The sequence below is a fragment of the Myotis davidii genome, unplaced genomic scaffold (genome assembly GCF_000327345.1).
Source record: "Myotis davidii unplaced genomic scaffold, ASM32734v1 scaffold1565, whole genome shotgun sequence".
In the NCBI taxonomy this organism is placed as follows: Eukaryota; Metazoa; Chordata; class Mammalia; order Chiroptera; family Vespertilionidae; genus Myotis; species Myotis davidii.
Genome location: NW_006295743.1, coordinates 35,568 through 42,721, shown reverse-complemented (window position 1 = coordinate 42,721; position 7,154 = coordinate 35,568). Strand labels below are relative to the sequence as shown.

At 44.1% G+C, this 7,154-nt stretch overlaps 1 protein-coding gene across 1 annotated transcript in view; it reads right to left on the bottom strand.

Moving 5' to 3' along the window:
• Positions 1 to 4,441, bottom strand: part of APBB1IP (amyloid beta precursor protein binding family B member 1 interacting protein) — a 109,759-nt gene extending 105,318 nt beyond the window's left edge. The window contains exon 1 of the mRNA XM_015568244.1: positions 4,188 to 4,441. The gene's annotated coding sequence lies outside the window, so the exon portion shown is untranslated. The remainder of the gene's footprint in view (positions 1 to 4,187) is intronic.
• Positions 4,442 to 7,154: the final 2,713 nt, after the last annotated feature.

The window sequence follows — 7,154 nt, the reverse complement described above, 5'->3', positions numbered from 1 at the left end:
CAATCAGAAAAGATATATTCATAGCAGCACAATTTACAGTAGCTAAAATTTGGGAATAGCCTAAGTGCCCATCAGCAGATGAAGGGATTAGAAAACTGTGGTATACAGTGGAATACTACACTGCTGTAAAAAATAAGGAATTCTTACCATTTGCAACAGTGTGGATGGAATTGGAGAGCATTATGCTGAGGGAAATAAGCCAGTCAGAGAAAGATAAATATCACATGATCTCACTCATTTGTGGAATATAATGAACAACATAAACTGATGAACAAAAATAGAATCAGAGTCATAGAAACATCGAACAGACTTTCCAACCTATGAGGGAAGGCAGGGAGTCAGGGGTAAGAGATCAACCAAAGAACTTGTATGCATGCAGATGAGCATAACCAATGGACACAGACTGGGGTGTGGGGGGGTGAGTGCATGTGCTGGAGGGTGGGGGCAGTCGGGGAGAGGTCAATGGGGTAAAAAGGAGACTTATGTAATACTTTAAACCATAAAGAACTTAAATTTAAAAGAGATAATAAAAACACATGACTGCTGCCAAAGATTATTTTTTCAAGACATAAAAAGATAATAACTTCACAACTGATTATACTATCTTGTCTTCCCACTAAGAAGAACCTAACTAAACAAAGGAGCTAACAAGGAGCCTTGGCTGGTGTGGCTCAGTTGGTTGGAGTGTTGGCCTGTGCAACCAAAGGTCTCGGATTGGATTCCAGGTTAGGGCACGTACTCGGTTTTGGGTTCAGTCTCCAGTCAGGGTGCATACAGGAAGCAACCGATTGATGTTTCTCTCTAAAATCAAACATATCCTCGGTGAGGATTAAATAAAAAAAGAGTACTAATAAGGCAAGTTATTAACTTGGTTATCTTCTTTTAATCTTCCCTTCCCTGACCCCACAGAAAGGTCTATGTTTTTCCATCGTTTAAGTCCTTATCCCTAATATAGCACCTCCAGAGCTGATATCAGACTGGCTCAGCTCAAAGGTCAACTGTGCTTCCGACTCTCTGTGTAATCTTCTTTTTTAAAATAAATATATTTTATTGACTTTTTACAGAGAGGAAGGGAGAGGAATAGAGAATTAGAAAAATCGATCAGCTGCCTCCTGCACACCCCCTACTGGGGATGTGCCCGCAACCAAGGTACATGCCCTTGGCCGGAATCGAACCTGGGACCTTTCAGTCCGCAGGCCGATGCTCTACTATCCCCTGAACCAAACCGGTTAGGGCTCTGTGTAATCTTCTTAACCTCTCTGTGCTTTCATTTATTCAATAGTATAAGCCCAGGATGTAGGGACTAATGAAATGATACATTTAAATTAGCACAAATCTGGTACAGAATATAAGCTATAACTATTATTTACTATTACCATTTGACCGAGTTGATTAAAAAGAAAGAAAACAGCTCTTATGAGTCTTAATGGCTCAAGTGCATAGTCAATGTTCATGAAATGTTTGGAAACTGGGTCATGAATTCAAGCTTCAGAAGACACACTGAGAAAGAGTGGAGCTTTGGAGTGGTGTGACACCTCTGCCTGCTCATGTCTCAGGGTTGGCGCCCACAGCGTCAGCTGCCCTTGTGACATTTTGATGGGACAACCCAGAGGTGGAACTGACATAGTTTCTGTACTTTTAGCAAACAGTTTTGGAGTCCTAACTCTGGTGCCAGGAATGTGGCGAGGCAATAAGGAAGCAGTAGTGGCAGGTCACATCCTCTAGTCCTAGAGGCTGTCCTCAGGCCCTGACTTGTCACATCTCATGTACAGTCTAGCTCCTTAAACTATTTATAGGTCATTAAATTCCATAGCTTAGTGCTGCTATCCTCTCTTCTCAAAAGAAATCTAAGTGCTACTTTTCCAAATATATAGCAGTTTCCTCTAAAAGTCATGCACCTCATAATTACAACTCTAGTACATATAAATATTATTATACAACCAGTGTACCAATGCCTTACATCCTGACGTTTATTATGTACTCAAATGTATAATAAATACTTAAACTTTAAATTACTTGCCAGTTAGGATGACAGGACTAATATAAAATATGTATATATTTTCCACACTAAAATATTAATTATGTTAATAAGGATTGTTGTATTTTGAAGTTAGCATTACTAAGATCATTCTGCTGCCTATAAATCAATGCATGAGGTTCTATAAAATTGATTTTAGTGTGATAGGCTGTAAAATGCTAACTTAATTTATTATAACATTTGTGGAATCACTAAAAGTGTTAGGTATAAAAATAATTAAATAAGGTTGAGGAGTATTAGAAGTAAATGAAAATAATAATGCTTTTTGAAAGGATGGTTAAAAAAATTCAAAGTGGCATATTAAACAGTCATTTATAACAATGAATTTTATAAAAAGCTAACTGGAAGAATAATATGAAGATATCCAGAAAACTTTATAAGTGAAAAAAGGCAAAAAAAGGTGGGCAATTAGTATACATTCTTAGGATATAAAAATACAAAAAATGTAATGGATACTAACATCATTTAGTAAGTACTGTGTTTAAGATTTAAAGCAACTAAATCATAATCATCCATATTACAAAATTATATTTCTGGAGAAATAACAATTGAAGAATTTTGAAATCTAATATTGACCTACCCAAACTTGGGCACATCAACTCAGTTTTTCAACAGAATGGAAATTTGCCATCAATAGGCCAGAAATGGACTATATTCAGAGAAACAAAAGGCCTCTAAAGTATTGATATTTCAGAATCTAACAAAATCTGCTATCATTATTATTTTCTCCATTTTTTTTTGGTTAGTGATCAGCCATTCTAACTTTATCAACATTCCAGACAGGACAAATTCAAAGAATGAGAGCAATTCCCTAATTGCTATTTTAATGACAGACATAATGCAGTTCAATAATCTCATTTACTGGTAAATTATCTCAGGTCCAGAGAGGTTAAAGCAACTTATTCAAAGCCATCCTTGTTCTAGTTAAAGGCAGAGATGAAACCAAGTCTCCCAAATACCCAGAAAAGACGCACATATTAATAATATTATAAAAATTACTACGTACTGATGGACTGAAGATGACATTAAATTTCTTTGACCTTTCACCACATGTTAAGCAGGCAGGAAATCCCATTTGGAAAACATGACAGCTTTCTTAGTGGAACCTTGGTTAATTTTGCCAGCCAGCATTACTGCTAGCACGGCCCATGTGCCATTCCTCACAGTATCTCAGGGAGGCCAGAGGAAAATTGCCACTGGGGGCTTAGGCAAGGGGACAAAGGCTCTCTTTCTGAAATTTCCATTCAAATGCTTAGACTTTAAAGTTGGAAGCAGCCTGGTTCCCTTGCCTTGCTAAAGTCACATTATACCACCAAAAACAATACCCTGGGGAGTAATAAACTTATGTGACCTTTCCTCTCTGTTACTTTCCTCTGTTACTCCATTTCTCTTTCTCTACCGGTCACATTGAATATTCTTTTTGAACCGCTTTGCTGTGAATGTCTAGGAAACAGCACAGTTAGCCTTCCACATGGTATGAATAATAAGAAACCCCTCCCCAGAGGAAAACGAGAGGTTCACTGAGCGAAGTTTTCAGTGGGGCCCCTGTGCTGAGGCCCTCCAGGACATAAGGCATCTTACGAATTTCCTTCATGCTATAAAACCACACTCTGGACATTAATTTCCAAGCCAAATGACAAACCTCTGCCTGGTGCCCATATTTTCCCTCTATCTTACTTTAAGACGAAAAAGGACAATAATTCGGAAGAAAGGTTATTTTTAAAAGGAAGAAAGAGTTGTCTGAAGGTTTTCAAGGAAGGAACCTCAGATTTTACAGGACGTGCAATTTAATCTACAGCGCCCAGAAATGCCCCAGAAATCCCTTCCAGTTGGCCGGGCTCCTGGACCTGGGAGACAGGGGTTCATACCGGTTCCTCATGGGAACTTGTAGCAATTTTCTGGGCAGGAAATCAGTCAAATCTGATGAAACCGGGCGCGGGAAAAGACCAGCCTCAGCCCCAAATCCCATGGAGCTGGGTCAAGTGCGGACATCAGTGGTGGGACCCTGGGGAGCCGGTCCAAGAAGGGGTGGGGGCGCGCGCCTCTCCGGAATGCGGGGTCGTGCCTGGGACCCAGGGGCTCGGTGACGGGACAGCCCAGGGACCAGGCTGCAGCTCCCAGCGCTCCCAGGCCGGCTGGCACCGCTTACCTCGAAGGCTGTACGGGGACCTGGCGGGGGTGCGGGCAGGGCAGGGGTCGGCCTCGGGACACCGGAGGGGAATGCGACGAACTGCACTAGGCTGCACCGGGCTCAGGTCCGCTGCCTCAGGGAGGAAGTGGTGTCAGCCCTGCCCTTCCCCCCGCGGCGCGCAGACGTGGGGAGCTTGCCGCTGCTTTGCATGAGGTGCAAGGGGGGCGCACGGATGGAGCACGACTGTGAAAAGTCGGGGCTGATCTGTCCTCACTGCATGTGTACCTCATTTCCTCTTACTTCCCCCCTCTACACGGCAGCCTTGATAACCCTGAGGAAAAGAGGTGTTGTTTTGTTTGTTGTTTTTAAATTCTGGTAAAGTTGTGCCTTCCTGGCTCATCCCTCCCTTACTGGCGCCAAGCGCCCCCTTTTCTAAGGAGTGTCCCCTGGCGAACTGACCCTTCTTTGTCGCCTCCGTATATTAGTGGAAACTGGCAAAGGGATTTGGGGCCAGAAGACAGTTGGATAGAAGCCCAAGAACCCGATTTCTTTCAAAACTGTCTTTCTAAGTGTTTACTTCAGTGCTCTCTGTGCTTCCTCTTTCGGGCCAGTTGTGCAAAGGCCTCTTCCTGGCTGTGCGCATTCCGCCCCCAGGGCACGCAGCTCTCGCCGCAGTGCAGAGGGACCCGCGCGTTCCACCAGGCAGGCTGCTCCTTGAGTTCCGCTGACTTTGTGGGAACCCAGAGTGGGTGGAGGGATTGCAGTAGGGGTGGGGACAGGCACAATAGGCAAAGGCCATTACTTTAGGATCAGATCGACAACCTTCTCACCCCCAAAGCTTAACCACATTCAGATGGCAGGTGAGGCTGTAGCCTCTCACACATTGCTGGTGAAATCCAAAATGGTAATGGCGTGAACCCTAGAGATAGGGGTGTGGGGGTGGAGTGGGGGTGGGTATGGTATTAGGTAATAGCTATTTAATTTACATATGGAATTACCCTTTGACCCAGAGATCACACTTCTAAGAATGTATTACAAAGAATCAATGATGAAGAGAAGTATGCATATGCACAGGACCTCCCATTATTAACAGCCTAGGACTGACTGGAATAACGCCAGTGGCCTTGGGGAGCGGAGTCTCCTGAGAGAATGTGGGGAGATTTGAAAATACAGAAGTTAAAATCCATTATGATTTGTAAATAGGGTTGTATGACCCTCCTCTTCCCCTACACAGCTGTCTTCAAGTATTTCCATGTGGAGAGGTGGTGGAGACATAAAGATATAAATTAGACATATAAGTTAGGTAATTTCATAGGCCAGTCATTTAGTTAATGAGAAACTATTAAGCACCTACTCTTCTAAGAGCAATGAAAATAAATAGTACCGAAAATAACTACCTTTCTCATGGATGGTACATTCTAGTTGGGAGAAAGTAGACAGTAAACAAATATTTAACAGGTCAAGTGTAAATGAAAAAGTGGCCACATACGAAACCTGACAAGCCGGGGTGGGGGGGTGGGGGGTGCATGGCAGGCCTTACAAACTCAGAGACCTAAGGTAACCACACAGTGTTATCAGTGGAAGAGGGAAATCCACCAGTGGAAGTGGGTATCCCCTGCCTAGCAAGAGAGAGAACTCCTTTGTTTGGGAAGTAAGTTACTCAAATCTTCTCCACTTGTGATGGCCACACCTACTCTCTAGCCAATGACCTGTTCCCAGGTGTTACTGACAGTCAAGCACCTTCCCTATTTCAGGGAGACTTGACTGGGCATGTGTCTATTCCTCCCCTGTCCAGTCCCTTCCTCCTGCGTCTGCAGGGAATAGCCCTGGGGAGTGTTAAATTGCAGTTTCCTGGCAAAGCTGCACAAATGACATGCCTATAAAATGTGTCCTTCCCCTTGCTCCTCTCCAGTTACTTTAACTGGGTTTATTACAGCAGTATCACTGATGCAAAAAGAAGCTGTCCATTTATGGACGAGAACAGAAAACCTCAAAACCAAAAATATAACCTGAGATTTTAATGCACAGTAAAGAGACATTTTAAACTAGGTGGGAAAAGGTGGTTTGTACAGGTTAACACCATGCTCCAAAATAAATCTTGGATTGATTAAACATTTATTTGGAAGAAATAAAAAGTGAGTGTAAGAGGTGGGCCAAAGGGGAGATTAAGAGGCATGTGGAAAGAGGTTTTATTTCATCTGGAGAACAGGCACTGGTTTCCCACAAATTTGCACTTGCAGACACATACTGCCACAATCTCTGACACCATGAAAACATCCTTCTGTTCTTGCATCCCCGACCACCCCTGGAGGTTGGCTGGGGCCCAGAGGGATGTGGAACAGACATAAACTAGGGCACTGGGAGATTTAGAGATGTTTTTAAGGGGAGTGTCCTGGGGGACCGGACCTTGAGCACCCTGAAGTTCCACACCACTCTAGCCCTGGTCGGAGGCAAAGACTGCTTTTTCACTGGGCAAGTAACCTTTGTAAGCATCTGGAAACACTTGGCCAATTCCCAGGGATGTTTGAACAGAACGCACACCTGCCCACAGGCAGTTCCTGAGATTTGAGCGGCTTGGGCCTTGGGCATGGGCTCTGTGCACATGGGCAGTTATGTTAGAGGCTGTTGCTGTGATTCTGAGCTGGGAGATTCCAAACTGCCAAACTGCCAAACTGCCAAACTGCCAAACGGCTCTGCTTGAATGCTGTGGCCTGAGGTGGTTGGCTAGAGAGCCAGTTTTGGACTCAGGATGTGTGACAAGCGGAGAGAAAGTAAAGCTTCTCCAAAGCCTGGACTCTTCGCCAAGAAGAAGATGGATTTTTTTTGGAAGAGTGTCGGTGGGGCCCTGGTCTCCCCTGCCAGTGGGACCATGGTCTCCCCTGCCAGTGGGACCATGGTCTCCCCTGCCAGCAGGGCCAAGGTCTCCCCTGCCAGCGGGGCCAAGGTCTCCGCTACCAGTGGGGACCAGGTCTCACTTACCATTGG